The following is a 21,509-nucleotide window of genomic DNA, read 5'->3' on the forward strand; positions in this document are numbered from 1 at the left end:
TCTTGGTCCTATTAAGGAGGTGATAGCATAGCGAACGTGGCAACCGGACTATAATGCTTTAACACTTTCACTTAGCCATAGGAGTTTGACAGTGGGGCTACTAGATATCCCCTGGTGGCTCCGCACTCTCCCGATCACGGGGTGCGTACATGCCTGGACGAAAAATGGCCCTTCGTTAAGGAGGAGGAATTCTATCATTCCGATAGGTCATCGAGTGGTTGACCAGTCTCACGCTATATCATGACAGTCAGTTTTCGGCTTTCTCTACTGAGGTGCTCGTCCGGATGAACTAGGGCACAATCGCAGTAGTTCTCCAGGTGCTACCTTAGCCGATAAAGCAGAACGTAAGGCACCAAAACATAGGAGCCGGGCAAACCCAACATTTGACCAAAGACAATGATTAGGAGCTGATGCATATAAGGCCAAACTCGCGACACCGAACACACCCTAAGGTATTCGGTCTTTATGGTATAAACCGGGCCTAAATAGTGCCCTTTGTAAGAAGCCCCTTGTGTCCAGGTACGTGCATTATTCTGACGTGGCCACATGCTAAGATGTCAGCATCCTTCTCAACTGTGCTGAGAATTCGGTGGATATGTATCAACAAGAGACAGTAAAAATGGTTTACGCAGGGTCTTAATCTAAAAAGAATCCTTGGAGCGGGTCCCTGCTGCACGTCTGTGCATGTGCCTCTATTGTGTCGTATCCTGGACGGGTGTAGCACGATGATCATTTGTCTGCGCGTGTTGAGCCCCTTGTATTTGTAATAGGGGTGCGACCATTGATCCGGTATGAATTACATATAGCTACGCCGGACTCGTCTAACCGTGTCTAAGGTCTTGACGATCTGATAAATGCTTTAGTTGGTCAGGCTGTTTTTAGTGTGCAGCTGCCAAGGCAGCCGCACTCTCTTCAGCGCGCAAAGATCGCTTAATAATTCCGTTCACTGTGTTGGCTCATTGAAAATGTCAGAGTCTCGGGTAAGTAACTTATTCATACTGTTAGGTATTCTGGTTTCTTTGCTGGTGGTATTCACTGGAAAAGCTTGCAAGCAAGGTCAAAAAGAAGAGCAAGCCCACAGCTAGGCGTAGTATCAAGAGATTGCTCACCTGTCGCATGCCTAACGAATCCAGAGAAACAAGAAAAGCATGACCAATTGAAGGGGTCGACTGCCCAAGGAGACTAAAATAACTATTAAGTAAGGAAGGGCGGAAGGATTTACTTAAACGTTGTTGCATGAGCGGCTTCTAAATGAGTGGTTGATGATTCACTTTCTGATTATTACCCGCTAGCTATTGAAGCGGCAGCGTATAGCCACCTCGAAGCCCAATTAGCGCACGGGCTGCCCCCTCAACTCAACCCTGACGAGTACGCAAACTTGGTTAGGGAGCATTTAGATGGTGCAGTATTGGCTATGTCATCCTCTGTTTAGTAGATGTATGGTATGGTATGGTTACTAGGTAGTGTTGCTCGATACCCGAGCTTGCACCAGGAGAAAGGCCGGAACATCTGTCCAGCTGGTCCAAGGTGTGCAAAGCGCTTTGTGAAGGCCGACTGAGAATGAGGGACCTAGTAGGTTCCCCGAAGCCCCGAATGGATTGGATCGTTTCTGCTTCTGCCAACGAAATGAAGGCCTCGCCGCCTTGCGAACTGTATCGGTCAACTATAGGAAACTGGCTTGGTAAAGGTCAACGGTCCTGTTCAAGCATTGGCGCATAATGGGAGCCAACTCAATAACCTAGCGGAGGAACCGTCCGGACTTGAAACAGCGGATGCAACCCTTGCATTTCGTTCTTTTGTTCTTTACTCTATTTTCGCTTTGGCACTCACTTCCTTTGGAATAAGGTGATGCCACGTGGGCCGGGCATCTTGAGTGTGAGGGAAGCGTAGTGCGGTATTGCATTAAAGCGAATGAAAGCTTCGCGTCTGAGTAGTGCTTGATAGCCACTTTGGAACGGAGTGATGTGGAAGGTTAAATGTTCGCTACGGAAGTTATCGAGGAAGCCGAATATAACCTTTAGTAGCAGGGAGCCCGTGCAATGAGCCCCTGGGCCTGGCGTTACCCCTTTAAAGGTAGTATTGCTTTGGCAAAAAAAAATTTGGGTCTATCCCCATTTCGCGGATTGTGTCCTGGTATATCAGGTTTAGACTGCTGCCACCGTCCATCAGGACTCGTGTGAAGTGGTATCCGTCAATTATTGGGTCTAATAACAGGGCAGCCCATCCTGCACGCCGGATACTTGCTGAGTAATCACGATGGTCGAAAGTGATCGGTTGAGACGACCAGTGGCAGGACTCCGCGGTGATAGGCCCTTGGGCATATTTTTCTGGGAGTGCCGTTCTGTTTTTTCCCTTGATCACGTGTAACACGTTTACTGTTTTGAGTTCCGGTGGAAATTTCTTTTGTTCCCCAGTGTCTTGCTTGAGAGGCTCATCCTCGTCTTCACTTGGTGTATCCTCCCCCTTGTGTACGGCCTTGAGCTTGCCGGACTGCTTGAAGACCCAACATTCTCTGTGGGTATGATTAGCGGGTTTACCAGGGGTGCTATGGATATGACATATTTGGTCCAGAATTTTGTTTAGGCTGGACAGTTCGTCTCTGGCGCCTTTAGAGGGCGGCTTTTGCTGACCTGGCCAAGAGATTTTGAATCCGGCGTTTACTGCCATGCTCTTCGTGCTGTCTTCTTTATTCCGGCGTTTGTTATTGATGTTGCGCCATGATTTCCCGTTTCCATCTCTAACTTCAGATGTACTGGGGTCGCTGGTGCTGCATCTGGCTAGTCAGCCGTCCTCACCCGCACAAAAGCGGGTCATGAGGCTTGTTAATGCTGCCATTGTTCTCGGCTTTTCTTGGCCGAGGTGTCTGGCAAGCCATTCGTCACGGACGCTATGCTTAAAAGCTGCCAAGGCTTCGGCGTCTGGACAGTCGACAATTTGGTTCTTTTTAGTAAGAAACCTGTTCCAAAGTTTTTGGGCTGACTCTCCGGGCTGCTGAGTTATATGACTCAAATCGTCCGCGTCCGGAGGTCGGACATAAGTCCCTTGAAAATTTGCCCGAAAAGCGTCTTCGAGCTCTTCCCAGCTTCCAATGGAGTTTTCGGGGAGGCTTTTGACCCAGTGACGAGCTGGCCCTTTGAGCTTGAGGGGTAAGTACTTGATGGCGTGGAGATCATCTGCTCGAGCCATATGGATATGGAGGATATAGTCCTCGATCCAGACCCCAGGGTTTGTTGTTCCGTCGTATGCCTCTATGTTTACGGGTTTGAATCCCTCTGGAAATTCATGGTCCAGCACCTCGTCGGTGAAACATAGGGGGTGTGAGGCACCCCTGTATCTGGGTGTACCGTGTTGTTCGGATGTTTGTTGTGTTACATCATATGCTGGGGCGCGCTTGCGTGGTCCATAGATGGATCTGGTTGCGCCGTCCTTTTGGTGCGAGCCCTCGCGTGGATCGCGTATTGGCTTGTGAGTGGCGTTGTTTGCCGCTCGATGTTGGCCGTGAGGTCGTCTATCCGGCCAGGTGGCTGTTTTGATTTTTTGTTGTGGGGGGTCTGAGGCCTCCTCATCGAATTCAGGTAGCAACTTCCGCTTTGGGTAGCTGTTGGTGGGGCGATTGTCGCCGTACTTCGCTGCTGTGTTGAGTACTTTACTCCATCTAATTTGGAGTGTGTCCCGCGCAGCCTTGAGCCTTTGCTTTTGCTTTTTCAGACTCCTCGCGGTGGCAACAAGCCTTTGACGGGCATTCTGCTGCTCCGGGTGCCTGTCCGGTGTTATGTCGTCCGGACTATTATCTTTGACAGAATTAGTTTGTTCGATTTGATTCTCCGTATTGCCGTAATCCGGCAGTGGTTCGCCTTGCTCCAACGCTGGGTCTGTATGATCCTTATTTTTGTCGAGGCGGGATCTGGGGCGGCGCTTGCGCCGCCGCTTTGACTGCTTCTCGAGGGAACAAGCCTTCGGTGCGTCCTTCCGTTCCTCGTCGTTGTCTTCTTTTGGTGTATCCACCATGTATACGTCATATGATGAGGTGTACGTCCAGCGCCCTGTGGGCGGTGGTTCCTCTTCGCCTCCCGCATCGTCGTCCATACCGCCGATGTCTTCGGAGTCGAAGTCGAGCATGTCGGTTGATTCATCGACAGTGGCTATTAAGTGGGTGGTGGGTGGGCGTCGAATTTCTTCGTCGTCTGCATCCCAATCCTGTTGGCCATAATCCGGCCAGGGCTCTCCTGACAAAGAGAGAGACCTTAGTGAATCCAGAATGTCGCCGAAGGGCGAGTGCTGAAAGATATCCGCGGCTCTGAATTCCATGATCGGCGCCCAATCGGATTCGATTGGCAGGGGCGCGGATGGTTCGGAGTTAGAAAAAGAGTCCGGCACCTTGGAGTCATGGGATGCGCAGAGGATTATGCTGGTGTTCGGCTCGATCGCCGTTGAGACTGCAGCCCCTGAGGCGGTGTCTAACCACCCGTCCTCGACTGGCGCAGTTGGCTCCGAGCTAAGGGTCGGAGCTGATGTGGGCGCAGCCTCTGGGGTACTGTTCGGCGACAGAGCTAGGTCATACCCATCGCGACAGTGCGGTGCGCCTGGCTGTGGCTCGAATCCGTCGAAGATCAAGTCTCCGCGGATGTTGGTCGTGTAGTTCAAACTTCGAAATCTGACCTGACGGCCAGGGGCGTAACTTTCAATCTGCTCCAGAAGGCCAAGCGAATTAGCCCGCAGTGCAAAGCCGCCGAATACGAAGATCTGTCCGGGGAGAAAAGTCTCATCCTGGACCACATCGCCATCGATGATAGTAGGAGCCATCAAGCCTAATGGCGACGACACAGAGGAACTATCAATGAAATCACCAATGTCGGTGTCAAAACCGGCGGATCTCGGGTAGGGGGTCCCGAACTATGCGTCTAGGTCGGATGGTAACAGGAGGCAGGGGACACAATGTTTTACCCAGGTTCAGGCCCTCTTGATGGAGGTAAAACCCTATGTCCTACTTGATTAATATTGATGATATGGGTAGTACAAGAGTAGATCTACCACGAGATCAGAGATGCTAAACCCTAGAAGCTAGCCTATGGTATGATTGTATGTTATGGTTGTTGTCCAACGGACTAAAACCCTTCGGTTTATATAGACACCAGAGAGGGTTAAGGTTACACAAGGTCGGTTACAAAGGAGCAGATATCCATATCCGTATTGCCTAACTTGCCTTCCACGCCAAGTAGAGTCCCATCCGGACACGAGACAAAGTCTTCAATCTTGTATCTTCATAGTCTAACAGTCCGGCCAATGGAGATAGTCCGTCTGTCCGGAGACCCCCTAATCCAGGACTCCCTCATTGGTGTACATCACATTCAACTTGGTGTGGCCATAGGACTGAACGGTGAACTCAAAGGGGAACTCCTTGCTGAAGTCCATATCCAGCAGGCTCACCCCTCGGATCGCCATTGGAGTCTCGTCGAGTGAACGAGTGTGTAGGCGGCGGCAACAGTTCGTTTTTCAGCTCTTGGGGAACTGGATTCAACAGTAAGCTGAGTGTGTACAGGCGACAACAGTTACTACCCCTCCCTCGTCCGCTGCACGCCAGGCAGAAGATGCACCCTCGGCCACACGTCGGTTCACGAGCGTGTCTGTATTGGTACTGTAATAACAGGAGTTAGTGGTCACATTACTTAAATTTAATTAGCTTTAATAGAAATTTATACTTAAAACAAGCAATGCATTCGCTCGTTCTATCAATGCCACAGGATCAACATGCACAAAATTTAGAATTATTATTCTCAGGACACACACGATCAGCACATTTGTCGCACTTTCACAAAGATAATACTACCAAGTTTGAACTATTTGTTATGGTTGTTGTCCTCTGCATCATCATGCCGTGTTTCCCAGCTTGCAAGATTCGAAACCAACAAATAAGATCCAAATAATAAGTACAACAAAGATGCCTACACATCTCATTGATTCCCAGCTTGCAAGATTCAGAACCAACAAATAAGATTCAAATAATAAGTACAACAAAGATGCCTACACATCTCACTGATTCCCAGCTTGCAAGATTCAGAACCAACCCATTAGAGCCTTTTGATAAAGTGAATATCGGGATTAAATCCATCTTGGCTAGCCATGTCATACAATCGAAGAACTTGGAGAATGCTCTTGACAGTCACAACATCTATAGTTGAGTATTCCTGTTTGCACAACATGTTTGCACAGCACAAACAAGGAGACAGGAGAGCATGATTTCGCTTTAATAGCGGCCTCCTTGAACGCAACCTCCAGCTCTACTTGGATGAGGTCTGCCTGGAGTTCCATGATTCAATTCATGCGCCTTTTTCTGCAGTTCACCTGAAATGAAGCAAAGATTGCATCATTCAGCTAGCAAGAAGTACTTGCTCTTGTGAGCTGGCAAGTTCATCTTTAGTAGTTGCACTAAAATTGAGGAACATTAAGGTTGGTTGTCCGGCTCATGTAAGGTGCAACTATAATTTTCTTATCCTTTTGTGTAGTTCCACTAAAATAAAGTGCCATTGTGGTGACAGTGACGGCTCCATCTTGCAAAGGCTAATAAAATGTTGCACGAGATTACCAGCAGAACTTGACGGAGATTTTGGACACTCCAATCACCATTTTGTGCAGTTCCACCAAAATTGAGAGATGTTGCCCACGTGACATTTTAGTTGAACTGCACAAGGCACTCATTCCAAGAAAAGTGTTTTGTGCAGTTCACCAAAAGGTCACAATAGCAATAAGGTGAAATGGATATCACTATCTGCACAAAAAGGTAGAAAGTAAACAGTTGCTGGTCAATAAGAATATACGAAACATATACAAAATGAAAAGAAGCATCTTAATTATGTTCATGGCAATCACGCAAGGACAGTAGAAATTTTAAAACGTCAGCAATGCTTCATGTTACCAGAAGCATTACGATCAACAATGAGATTCCTCATATATGGGATTGCTTTAATGGTGGCATTGCTTGTTTACCAGACACAGTAAATCAACAGCAGCTAAAGAGTTGGTTTAAGGGCATGGGACCGTGGGGACACCAGGACAGTCAACAGCGTAAAGGAGCAATTTACTTATCATACTGGGGAAAACAGCAGGAGTGCCATTGTACTATGTGAGGGTAGCAAATCTAATCCTGGAGACCTTGTACTATGTGAGGGCAGCAAATCTAATCCTGGAGACCTTTTACTATGTGAGGGCAGCAAATCTAATCCTGGAGACTTTTTACTATGGGAGGGCAGCAAATCTAATCCTGAGACCTTTTACTATGTGAGGGCAGCAAATCTAATCCTGGAGACCTTTTACTATGTGATGGCAGCAAATCTAATCCTGGACATACTCTATTGACTTGTCCACCAGCCACCACTTTCTATCCTTTTTTCAACCATTAATAGATATGTTCCTTATCCAGTTTGTACTGCGTTTTCCCATTATTTCCCTTTTCAACCAAGAGACCGATTGGGTATCCGGTCTCTACTACTTTCACCATATTATTTCCTCTTTGAATCAAGTCCTAGATTCATGCTACAACTTTGCCCCCTTTCTTCGTTGTTTGAACAAAGCCCTAGATTCAAATGCATGAAGTAGCTTTACCTCTAATAATACTAAAAATTTAGGTGGCTTTGGAAGAGCTGATGGGAGTAGAAAAAGATGCACATGCAGACACTTCGGGAGCTGGGGCAGTAGAGCAAGGCCGCTTTCGAAGAACTTATACCTGAGGGTCCCCGGGATGTCGGCGGCGGCAGGTCGGATCTGCGGACAATACGACAAGGAGGAAGAAGGGTCGGAGGACCTCCCGAGCCGACCATGTGTCAGAGAGAACGGCACGGGCAGAGGATCGGGCCCCTCCGGCGGCTGTGGGTTTCCTCCCTTGGCGGCGATGACCGCGTGAACGATGCACCTTTTAGTCCTCTACACACACCGGCCGAAGGGATCCGGCCGGATCTGTGACCAGCGGTGAGCAGAGAGAAAATGTCGCTACCGCTGTCTTGTTTATATCTGGAGAGGATGAGAGAAGGAAGAGAGCAACCGTAGTAAAGCAAGCGCTCAGGCCCCTGCGTCCATATATAGTGGAGTGATTATCTTTTTCTCTCCACAACAAGCGTTTCAATTTGTCTACGTGGCATTAAAGAAAAGAAACTCTCTATTTAAGGTGACTACTGTACGACTCCTACTTACTACTAGTAGTACTAAAGTATTATTCACTTGTGCTCCCCGCCCCTCCATTCATTGAACAACCCCACGAGTGAATAAACATATAGTAAGTACTGTATTTATATAGAACGAACAAGCTCGAACTATTTTCGCATAGTTAAAAGTTGAGGGCGGGGCTTTTCCCAAGCAGTATGCGCGATAGTTTTCGGGTAGGGCCAGAAGACTATTTTAATTTTTTTTAAAACTTCGAGACGGCCACATAGCATGGAGCCAACCCCAACGATTTTAAGCTTACAGACACGGTACACGCTATCCTAGACTACTCTACACATGAAACTGCCACACGAGCGTCCGGGCTGCGCTTGGCTCTTCGCCTCTTCGGGAAGTCGAACAATGATGGAATACTACTGCACTAGGGGAGTACTACAGTACGCTTCTGGCCATCTGACACTGATTGAAATGCTGCATGTCCACCGCGTGCGGGAGGGAGAGCGTGTAGCGAAAGCTTCTCCTAGTCTTGCCAGCCACCACGCTCATGGGCGAGGGAGGGACGCTCCTGCCTTTGCATGTATGACAGGTGGGCCCGACAGGTGTGTGGCCAACCTGTCATACAACCAAAGGTAGGTGTAGTTAAGTCCGCGAGAGAGAGGATAATCAAACTTCTCGTTGATGTACGAGTTGACGCGACACATCAAAGCACTGCACTCGATATATTTCAATAATTTGCATGTGTGACTCCCAGATGCAGAGGCCGGGGGTCGTCATCCTCCTTTTCGGGAAAAAACAGACGCGTGTGTGAGAGGAAGAATGCGTGCGTGCACGTCTTCTCTTCCTGTATAACATACTACTAAACTCAGAGTACAAGTTTTTGTGAGTGGCACGATGGTGCGTGCGAGAAGTCCCGAGAGATAGGTTTAATGCGTCTGAAAAAAGACTAGCCTAGAGCTCGCCACACGGCTATTCCTCTCGAACGCCCCATTAACCATAAGATATGTATACGACGGTGCGAGTTATTGCACGTACACAACAGTACTCCCTCCTTTCCGGTTTATAGGGCTTAATTCAAAAATCTCACCAACCAAGATGGTGAGTGGTGGAATATTTTTTGTAGTTTGCAAAAGCACCTAATTAACGCTCTTGTTTTTCTCAAAAAATTATGTTTATCAATGCATTAATTGCAATGCATGCATGTAGAAAGTACATGCATTGGTCAATTTTCTCTTAATACTTGCATGCAATGATTAAATGCACCTTGGAATCTGGACATGTGTTGGGGAACAACCAAATTGAGCCTTATAAAATGGAAAAACTAAAATTTTGAGATAAGCCCTATAAAACCAGAAAGGAGGGAGTAGAAAAAGAAGTACTCCATCCGAGAATAGTGCCGCACTTCGAAACTAGAACCGTCAATAAATTTTGAGCTTGCATCTCGTCACATTCCAAATTACTCCATGCTATATTGAATTGCAAACCTGTTCACACCGATCACAACCTAAACGATTTCCCACTTAGGAGTGTATTAGTACTCGGTTATAAATACTAGTATTCCAAGATGACTTCACATTCCTCCTCAACTCCTCATCCACAAAAACAAACAAGTCATTCAGCATCCTTCCCTTGCGTCTGCCATGGCCAGCGTGGGTTCTGGGTCAAGAGATTGCCACCAGGGAGAGGCGAGCATGGAAGCGGAAGCACGAGAGATGTCCCGCCTCGCTGCGAGAGCAGCCGACATCTCCCGCCGCGCGGAAGTAGAAGCACAGAGGTCCCACTGTGCTGCTGAAGCAGCACGGAGGTCCCGCTGCACCGTCGATGCAGTAGACTGGTCCGGCCGCACCGCGGAAGCAGCAGAGATGTCCCGCCATGCCATGAATGCAGCAGAGATGTCCCGACGTGCCGCGGTGCCCTTGGAAAATTTCTAGCGGGCAGGCGACGACTGTTACAGGCGCATGCATGCGATCGTCCATAGACAGATCGATCAGATCTCCGGCTGGGCGAGGTTGCAGGATGATGTGAAAGCCTCGTTTGAACAGGCGACCGGCGTCATCCGGCAACTAAGGGAGGGCAATGAGAGGCTCTGGGCCGAGCGCGACCTGCTGAGGGAGAAGATCGTCCGAAGTGCAGACCAGCAGGAGGAGACCAGTGCCTTGTTGAAGAGGACCGACGTCATCGTCAAGAAACTTATGGACGAGAATGACATGCTCCGCAACAAGCGCCAAAGGCTGGTGGAGGAATCCGTGGATGTTCTCAAGCAGCATCTTGAGGACACGAAAGAGCTCACCGCCGCTCGTCGCGGAGACTAGTTTCCTGGTTTCTTTTGATGTAATAATTGGTTTAGGATGTGGATTGTGTCGTCGGTTGTGAAATTTTGGGTTCTAGCACGGATGTTTGGCCTTTGTTGGCCTCTTGGGATGTTGCGATTTCAATCTGGTGGCTTTTAGTCCTTCGTGTTAGGCTGGAGTTGTGCTGAATTTCGTGTGAATTGTGGTGGTTTTCAGTAATGAAAATCAGAAGGGGAAAGCCCTTCTTTGATCAAAAAAATTAATCGTCCTTATATATTCATCAGTCTTGCTATAAGTCACAGTATATGCTATATAGGTCCGTCGGATCTTACATCAAGATCCGTGCTTTCAGATTTTCTTTTTTCTCTCTTAAATCTCAGTCGAGTGAGACATAGCCACGCCATTAAACAGAGGCTCGGGCGCCATTAATGGAGACCTTGGGAGAGAGGTGGACGGCAGATGGAGGTCAAAGGGCTCTCCTCCCGATAAGCACACGCAGGGGTCTGATCGCACGCCTCTCATACTCAAATAGCTACCCTGCACGGCGCCTCCTAGCTAATAAAAAATGGGGACGCGTGGCGACACGTAAATGGTACTAGTAAGTAGAACGCTCACGGTTTCAATAATACTTGTGTTTCCGATTGTAACATGACAGCACTTGTTCCAAAATGACTTTGTTGATTGTTAATGTGTGCACCTTCGCAAATCGGACTGCAAATTTACCACAACATGTTGGTGCCATGTCATGGCACCAAGCCAAGTTCCATTATTTTCATGCGTGTTTTGGATTTACAGGAATTAAAAAACTAAGTTTCTCAATGTTTCCAACCCAGCCACGATGCCCAGAATTTTGAATTTCATTCCCATTTCTTGCATGGAACCTAGAAATTTACCCGAGGACACACATGGGATTTTTCAACCAACTTTGGTGCACTGGAACATGTGCTTGTATTTCAAATTTGAATTATGCACACAAAGGTGACACGTTCCCTCCCAGAACCACGAGCCTTCTTGAGAGAAGCTCTGATTTGCAAGAAGCTTATACCAAAATTTGTTCCTATTCGGCCATTTTTTTACCACGGCATGGTACTACCATGACATGACACCATGCCAAGTTTCACGATTTTAAAACCAAGTTTCTCAATGTTCTCGACCGAGCCACGATGCCCAGATGTTTGAATTTTATTCTCATTTTTTGCATGGGACCTACTCCCTCCTTCCATCTATATAGGGCCTAATGTGTTTTTCAAGACAGCCTTTGACTATTGACAAGATTAATAGCACATGAGATGTGTACTATGAAAATTATATTATTGGAAGCTCCTTTGACATACAAAATTGAAGGTATGCTTTGTGTAAGTTGCATGTCATATATTATTGCTCTAACGTTTGGTCAAAGTTAGCCTCGAAAAATGCATTAGGACGTATATAGATGGAAGGAGGGAGTAGAAATTCACCCGAGGACACAAATGTGATTTTTCAACCAACTTTGGTGCACGGGAGCATGTGCTTGTAGTTCAAATTTGAATTATGCACATTAAATGACCAAAAACTCAATTAATGTGTAAATTAGGCCAAACGAAGCCGGAATAATTCCAAAATTTAATAGGGCACTCATGTAGTTCTATGTTGCCTTTGTAAATAAACTCAAGGGGGACAACGTATATCGTTTTGCACTCAAAGGTGGCACGTTCCCTCTCAGAACCACGAGCTTTCTTGGGAGAAGCTTCGGTTTGCAAAAGCTTATACCAAAATATGTTCCTATTTGGCCATTTTTTACCACAACATGGTAGTACCATGACATGACATCCATGCCAAGTTTCATGATTTTCAGACGTGTTTTGGATTTACAAGAATTTTAAAACCAAGTTTCTCAATGTTCTCGGCCAAGCCACGATGCCTAGATGTTTTAATTTTATTCTCATTTCTTGCATGGGACCTAGAAATTCACCCAAGGACACAAATGTGATTTTTCAACCAACTTTGGTGCACGAGAGCATGTGCTTGTAGTTCAAATTTGACTTATGCACATTAAATGACCAGAAACTCAATTAATGTATAAAAACGGCAAACGAACCCGGAATAATTCCAAAATTTAACAGGGCACTAATGTAGTTCTATGTTGCCTTTGTTAAGAAACTCAAGGGGGGGGGGCAACGTATATCGTTTCACACTCAAAGGTGGCACGTTCCCTCTTAGAACCACGAGCTTCCAAATCGGCCCAATTTTTTACCACAACATGTTAGTGTCATGACATGACACCATGCCAAGTTTCATGATTTCCAGGCGAGTTTTGGATTTACATGAATTTGAAATCAAAGTTTCTCGATGTTCTCCGCCGAGTCATGACGCCCAGATGTTTGAATTTCATTCTCATTTCTTCCATGGGACCTAGAAATTCAACCAAGGACACACATGTGATTTTTCAACCCACTTTGGTGCACCGGAGCATGTGCATGCAATTCATATTTAGATTATGCACATTAAAAGTCCAGAAACTCAATTAATGTATAAAAAGGCCAAATGAACCAGAAATAATTCCAAAATTTAACAAGGCACTCATATAGTTCTATGTTGCCCCTGTAAATAAAATTAGGGGAGGCAGCGTATATCGTTTCACACACAAAGGTGACACGTTCCCTCTCGGTACCACGAGGCTTGTTGAGAGAATCTCCGGTTTTGCAAGAGGCTTATACCAAAACTTGTCCCAATTCAGCCAAAAATTATACGTATGAAAACAGGGTTTAGATTATCCCAAACATCTCGCTACCTAGACCAATAATGTACTATGATTTGAATTCAACATAAAATGGGTACAAATATTTGAATTGGAGAGCGTATGGTACATGTAGTTCATAGTGAAATATGATTACTGCTATATGTATGTTTTTTGTTATCAAGATAATATTTAAATTATTGTATAACTTGACAACAATCGTATTCAAATAAGGAAAATTGATTCAAATTTAGTCCATATGGTAGACGACAATATATATGTTCACATGGTGGAGTAAAATGTTCATATATGATGGAAGATCAAAATGTACGACTACATCAATTATAAACCGCAAGGTCAGCTCATGATATATTCGAATTCAACATAGTGTGGATTCAAAAATTGAAATTCGAGATCATGGCATCTGTAATCATATAAAAAGGGACATTACTCTTTCTTTGGTTGGAACTGATTTTTTTTTGTTGTTGTTGAGGGAAGTGCGAATCGATTTGGTACTGTGCAGGGTAATCTTGTTCTCCTGATTTTTTTACATTTTTCTTGTAGTTTTTTCAATGGCATCTATAGAAAAATAGTAAAAGGGCACATGATTCTCTTGTGTCTTGTATGAATTGTTTTTTTAGACGTTAAGTTTGTTCTGCCGAACAAGGAATCAGCACCTTGTTATCCCGAAATTTTCAAGCTCGAGTATCTTTTGTCTCACCTGCTTTGAAACTCCCGCTTCTTCAACCCGCGCCGCGCCTTGTTATCCCGAAATTTGGACCCGCGCGAGAACTCCCTCCTCATCTGAAATCTCTCCCACAGCCCAGACACGCGAAATCCCCCTTCTACCCCTCAGCCGGAAATGAAGCTCCATGTCGTGGTGTCAAAACCGGTGGGGGTACGCTGGTAACTTACCCTACATTTCGGACAAGCGCGTCCCTAAGCTTGGCTCCCCCTCCCCTTTCGCCCCCCCATTCGTACATCGAGGCCGCCAAAACCCGCGAAACCCCACGCTCCTCCATTGGCCTCCCAACCGTCGCCCAGCCGGAGACTCTTCCCCGACTACGTCGTCCACCGCAACAGCTCGCTGTCCCTCATCCACCGCACCGGATGAGGATCCGATGCCGATCTCGTTGTCCCACCGGATCAACCGCCCCGTCCTCCACTTCCAAGGAGCTTCCTCGATGTTCGCCTCATCTATCGCGCCACCTCAATCCCCACAACGCCGTCTTGACCTGCCCCACCGGAACCGCATCACCCTCACCAATTCCTCCGATGAAGCCGAGGCCAACTCAGAGCCACCAAGGAGGTTCTGCACTCACCGCTGCATTTTATCTTTTATTCGATCTCATGGGGCTGCCGGTGCTCGATACCGAGTAGACATGGTGTGTCTCCATCGACAGTGCCATCGTCGGCCACATCATCCACGGCGTCTCTCCCCCATGTCGTTGCTTCCTCGGCGGCGACTTCCACAACGGCACTAGCTGCAGCTGCTCCGGCTCTTGCTCACGCTGCGGCTCTATTCTTGCTATCGGTCGTGCTGCTGCACTGCTCCTGCTTTCGTTCGTGCTGCTACTCTGCTCTTGCTTGCACTGCTGCTGCTGCACGACCTCCGGCAGCTACAGGAGTTGCTGCTTTAGCACTCGCTCGCGGTGCTACTGCACGACTTGCTCTCTGCTAGTCCGTTCCCTGCTCGAGCGTCTGCTGATTTAGATCACTGCTTCTCTGCTACTAGTGCTCGAATGCCCTAAACATCTATTGCAATGCTCTGTTACTAGTTGAATCAGTTTCAACAGTAAAATTCAGTTTCGACTGTGAAGTTCATTTTATTCAGTTAAGTTCAGAGTGAACAGTACTCACAGCATCTGTCAGAGCGGCCGTGGCGCGGCTGATGCGTTTTACATCTAGCACTTTTTGGTTATGTATTTTACATCATCTATTGCAGATGATATTAGGGTCCCACTTCAGATTAACGTTGTCTGTCTTGTCATGCTTCAGCCTCATTGCCGTACACCTTAGCAGAGCTACTCAAACGATGGAACCGTCCATCATAGTGGAGCAGTACCCTCGGCGCCGTTTCCAGAGGCCTCGGATCTTCTTCCCCGCCTCCGACAGTCACACCAGCATCATCACCATCCTCCATGTCCAACCCAATGATGCTGAGGTCCACAAGGCTATGCCAAAGAGGTTGTACACTCGTCGCATCACTTTGTTTCTCCATTCCTCTGTTCTTCCAATTCATGTGAGCCAAACACCCAGGTTGACTGAAATCCTATGTTTCCAACTACTCTATTTTGCACGTGCATTCCTATCCTATTCTTGTGTTTTTCCTGTCCATGCGTTTATAGAATCCTCCAATTCTAAGGAGCCCTTACAAATTTACTTCATTTCCAGATAGGCGTCAAAGAAAACTCTGTGTGTTATGTCCTGCTCCTGCCGTGCTGTCATCCACCCCACCTGAGGTGCACCATCGACAGAAGCGTTCACTGCAGCAGAGATCCCCCCTGCGGACTTCCTTTCGCCGCCTCAGATCATCTTCCCCGTTGCCGGCAGCCACGCCAACTGCATTACCATCATCGACTGAGCAGATGAACCTGAGGACTACATAGTTCCGGAAGAGAGGTCGCAGTCTTTCGCGTTTGCTTACTTTATACATCAGTTATTATTACTTGCTACTTTATCATTCAATCTTGAGTTTTGAATTGCCCATGGGTCTCATATAGAGCCAGCAACAAATAGTATTTGTCTACTATATGGTTCATTTGGGGTCTTCTATGTGGTTCATGTTGGGTGGGCAACAAACAAAATAGATGATCCATTGTCTATCTTTTTAAACTGAAGCAATAATCTACCTGCTATCATTAGTTTTGGATCCATCCACTCGTTTGCTACCATCAGTCTTGATTTTTGCATGCACCCCTTAGGCCTTACAAAATCTTAACTATTTTTTATTATGCATGTCAGATATTGTACACAATCGTACTGAACATGTAGAGAAAAAGAGAAGACCGTTGCGTGTGAATATAATGTCATGCAGACGCCGCTCCATGCTGGGCGAAGTGCCCCCCTCCTGCATTTCCAGATTGTATTCCAGAGGAAGATAACTGTTCATATGGAGATTCAGAAGGAGCCGACCACGCCTGTTTACCACATGAGGTGTTTGCTCTAACCTGGCATGCTGATGTTAGTCATATCATGCATATGGCGCCTTGCATTGCTTACATTATACATCTTATATGCCATCAGCTTAGTTTAGATTTGCTTTGTTTGAATGCCACCTGTTTGGTTTCTATATCATACTCCCACCATTCCTAAATATTTGTCTTTTAGAGATTTCAACAAGTGACTACATACGGAACAAAATGAGTGAATCTACACTCTAAAATATGTCTATATACATCCGTATGTGGTAGTCCATTTGAAATCTCTAAAAAGACAAATATTTAGGAACAGAGGGAGTATATGGGAATTATGCAATGCCATCTTCTTTAGCCAGGCATCATATACGTGAATCATGCAATGCCATCCTGTTTAGCCAGTCATCGTATATGTGAATTGTATCGTGCCATATTTTTTTCCATAATGTACTCCATTTGTCAACAATGTTTATACATTCATCTACTCTTCCTGTGCATCAGCCATTTGAGTCGGTCATGGGAAAATCTGGAGTGAAAACAAGGTCTTCTGACCAGTCAGTGCTACCTGTTGATGCAGATTTCTTACTGGTTACAGATAGCTCCTCAGAGAAGGATTCGGATAGAGATGACCAGTTGTATCCCCCCCCGAGGTGCATGCTCTAACTTGGCTGGGTTATATTGCTCATATCATGCATATGATGTCTTGCATTGCCATGCCATCTACTTAGATTAGACATGCTTTGTGTGAATGCCTCATGTTTGCTTTCTATATCAGATATGTGAATTATGCAATGCCATGTTTTTCAGCCAGTTATCATATATGTGAATTATGCACCGCCATGGAGCCAGGCATCATATGTGAATTATCTCATGCCATCTTTTTTTCATTACGTATTCCATTTGTCAACAATCTGTGTATATTGAACTACTCTTCATGTGTATCAGCCATTTGAGCCGGTTATGCAAAAATCTGGAGTGAAAACAAGGTCTTCAAAGCAGGCAATGGTACCTATTGAAGCATATATCTCGATGGTTACAGGGAGCTCCTCAGAGGAGGATTCAGAGGCAGATGACCAGTCCTATATCCCACCTGAGGTGTATGCTCTAAGTTGCAATGTTTATATTTCTCATATGATGCATATGGTGTCTTGCATTGCTTAGTTTAGACATCATATGCACAATATTGAATTCTATCTGCTTAGTTTAGAGATCATACATGCGAGTGCCAGCTGCTTAGTATATAAATCAATTATGTCAATTATATCATGCCATCCTGTATACTTAGACAACATGCATGTGAATTATTTCATCCCAACCTATTTTAGAAAGACATCATATAGTTTTGTCATGTCATCCTATTTAGGTACTCATCGTATGTTGAATTATGCCATTATATCCTGTTAAGTTATCCATCATATATCTGAAACTGTGTCATGCTATCCTATTTAGTTAGGCATCATATATGTGAAATTGTGTCATGCTGTCCTGTTTGGTTAGACAACATATATGTGAATTACCACATCTGTCTATCATACAATGTCTGTATGTTCAATTTATTTTCTTGTTTATCAGCCATTTGAATTGGAGGGGGTGATGGCAGTATCTAAGGGAGCAAAAACCCGTTCTTCACAAAAGACAGTGCTACCCGTCGATGCAGATAGAACGATGGTTGTACTGGCCCACGAACTAGCCCCACCACACATAATCAAGACTCTTCTAGATTGCACACTTACACCGTTGGGCAGAGAACCAGCTACAACCCATCTAACCGCAACCCCAGCGGATAGTAACCCACTTATAGTTGACAAAGCACCATGTCCACCACAGAGTACCCCCACACGAGCAGCTTGTAAAGCTACTGCAGTGCCCAAAGCACGAAGACCACCACAGCTAACCCAAACTCCGCGTTTAAAGCAGAAGAGCAACTGTTCTCAGGTCAGATTCCGTAGCTATGGTCCATAGTCCTTTGCTATTGCATCACTGTGTTTACTCATACCAACTACTTTCGAATTTGAAGGATCCAATTGAAACTCCATTGGCGCAACAGGTATGTTTTAAACCTATTTCTTTAACTGGATTGTTGTTCTAACTTCTTGCTCTATGTTGATTTCAGTTTAAGTTGTATAAACAGTTATGTTCTCATGTGATGCACATTACAAGTGCTGCCAATGCTGTGTACTTTCTGACACTTATATTCTGTCTATGCTGCTGTGTCTTAAAAATAAATGAGTTGAACTGTGTCTCTATCTTGATTAGGGAACATAAACTAGAATGATATGGACAATACAGTGACCATAGTACATAGATATATGTTTGTTTTATGCTGTTATCCTGTCCACCTTACTACTGAACCGGTTTACCAAAATGAGTTTCGTATACTACAAGCTAAACCTGTGATGTGTCTGCTTGTTTCTCTTGTAGTATCCAAACAGGATATTGGAGAAGAGCACCCCACTATGCAATGGTAGAGAAAGTAATGCAGATAAGGTTTAAGATAGTGAGACAACCCTGTTGGTCTCCAAGAAAGGTGATAAAAACGATCTTGTAGACAGTGAGAAAACCCCATAGTCCTGCGTTGATGTAGTGTTCGAGTTATTGGCCAGTACTGCTGGCACAAGCTCTTCGAACTCGCTGCCTGAATCACTTCGGCTTCTTCAGTCTCAGCTACAAGCTGAAAGGCATCAGTCAGTTGTGCTGCGACAAGAAGCCAAAGTACTGAGGAAGTCCCTGCAGAATTCAGATGCGTACTTTCTTGTGCAACAGCAAGCGCTGGAGGATTTAAGCGCCAAACAAGAGAAAGTTAATAATCTTGCTAAGCATCTTGCCAGCATTATGGGTACCTAGGATATTGTTTCTTGAACTCTTCTAAAGTGGTTTCAATTCTGGACTTGTTTTGCTGCGGCGTTTATATGCTGCTTTGTTCCCTATATTTGCACTGGTGGCGAACTTTGATGCCCAGTGGATGTAATATGTGTAATAGCCGTGATAGCCTAGCATAAGTTTCTTGCTTATTCATTTCCTTGTTGTCTTGTTTATTTGTTTGCTTGTAGTTAGTGCAGTTCTTTTTCCGCGGTTTGCTAGTGGCTGCAATAACCTATTTTTAAAACTAGGCCACAATAACCATGGGCTAATATTTACTGTAGCCACACCGGGCCTCCTACGGGCCGTAGAAACAGTAGGCCTTCTATGGGCCGTAGAAATAATGGGCCTTCTATGGGCCGTAGAAACAATGGGCCTTCTACAGGCCGTATCATCAATGGGCCTTATACGGGCCGTATGATCGATTGGCCAAACATGGGTCAATAACACGCCACATTATGGCTGTAAACGGGCTAGAGTTGGAATCGTCCATTCATGGGCCGACTATAACGGGCCATCATTAATAGGCCGTATTTGATGACGCTATGAAAACGGCCCAATGTATTAACGGAACACAGACAGGCCGACTGTAACCATGGGCTGAATTTGGCCCACAAGCAGAAAATGACAGTAAGGGTTTGTAAGTAAATGAATGCTGGAAATGAGCCCAAGAATAAATGGGCTCTGAGAAGGCCGAAAGATAACATGGGCTGGAAACGGCCCAATGGAATAACGAGCCGTTAATGGGTATAAAGTGATACAATGTTCATTATGGGCCAGTTTCACCATGGGCCGTTAATGGGTGTAAAGTGATACACTGTTCATTACGTGCCAGTTTCACCGCGGGCCGTTAATAGGCCAAGAGTTACATAGGGCCTCATATGGGCCGAAAGACGTCATGGGCCATACATGGGACAGAAGTGAAAACGGGCTGGAATCATATTGGATGGCCCAGATGACGCTACTGGGCCTAATTCGGATAGGGCGTAACGGGCCTTGGGTTAGCGGGCTGTAAATGGGCTATATGCGAACAGGCCGTTAATAGGCTTTCCATGGGCCAGCCTGCCACCTTTTGACCAAGTCAAATGGGCCGGCCTTTTCACAGGAATGGGCCTCTGTTGGGCCGTGCCACGTGTCGACGTATCATAGGCGCCTTCTGGCCAATGAGTGGATGACATCTGTCCCAACGATGAGCCGACATGTGTTTCCTCCAGCCAATGATGATTTTACACGTGGAAAATCCCCATTGGTCGGGGCTGTTAATGGGTTATCGGATCCAAAACCCGCCCCGATAGCTTAACGGCGTTCCGTTACGGTGGATGCCACATGTCGGTCACCCTTGACGAAAGCACTTCTGTGACGCGCGATTTATCGTAATGGAAGTGCACACTTCCGTGATGATAATTTTGTAATGTCATGGAACACTTCTACGACAGCACAGGTATGACTATCTTGATTCTGTCATAAAATTGTCATGGATGTACATGCATGACAAAAAACGCGACCTACTGTGACAAACACGTATCATCACGGAAGTGTATTTTTTTGCAGTGAACATGCTCTCCGTGGAGGCTTTTAGCCTCCTTCACATGCCGCTCGAGGAGCTCTACCCTAACAAGCCCTTCTCCGGGGTCGGCGGCGGCTCCACCAACACCCTGGGGAAGATCCGTCTTCCCGTGACCTTCGGCACCCGCGACAACTATCGCACTGAGCTGATCGACTTCGACATCACCCGTATTGGCATCCCGTACAACGCCATCCGCGGGTACCTGACATTGGCTTAGTTTATGGCGGCAACCCATCCGTCCTACAACCTCATGAAGAGGCCCAGGAGCAAGGGCGTCCTCACCGTAGTTGGAGATACCAAGGAGGCTCTGGCAGCGCTCAAGTGTGCTCTCAAAACCGCCGTGGTAGCGTGACCGGCCAACGAGGCCGCCCCAGGGGGTAAGGAGGCCGCTCCAGCAAAGAAGAAGTAGTTGTTCACTCAAGATCGGGCCACAACCAAGCAGGTGCCGGTCAAGGAAGATGGGTCCTCAGGAGCCACCTTCACCATTGGCGCCAACCTCGACCCAAATCAAGAGGAGGCATTGGTGAGGTTCCTGCGTGTGAACAAGGAAGTATTCGCCTGCGAACCCAAGCAGCTAGTAGGTGTCCCAAGAGGGTTGATCGAGCATCACTTGAGGGTGTGCCCCAATGTGCGCCCTATGAAGCAGAAGGCGCGACGACAATCCACGGAGAAGCAGTCCTTCATCGTCCAGGAAATCTGCAAGCTGGAGGTGGCAGGTGTCCCGAGTGGCTGGCGAACCCCATCGCCGTGCCAAATAGATGCATGTGCGTCGACTTCACCAACCTCAACAA

The sequence above is a fragment of the Triticum urartu genome, chromosome 6, assembly GCF_003073215.2.
Source record: "Triticum urartu cultivar G1812 chromosome 6, Tu2.1, whole genome shotgun sequence".
In the NCBI taxonomy this organism is placed as follows: Eukaryota; Viridiplantae; Streptophyta; class Magnoliopsida; order Poales; family Poaceae; genus Triticum; species Triticum urartu.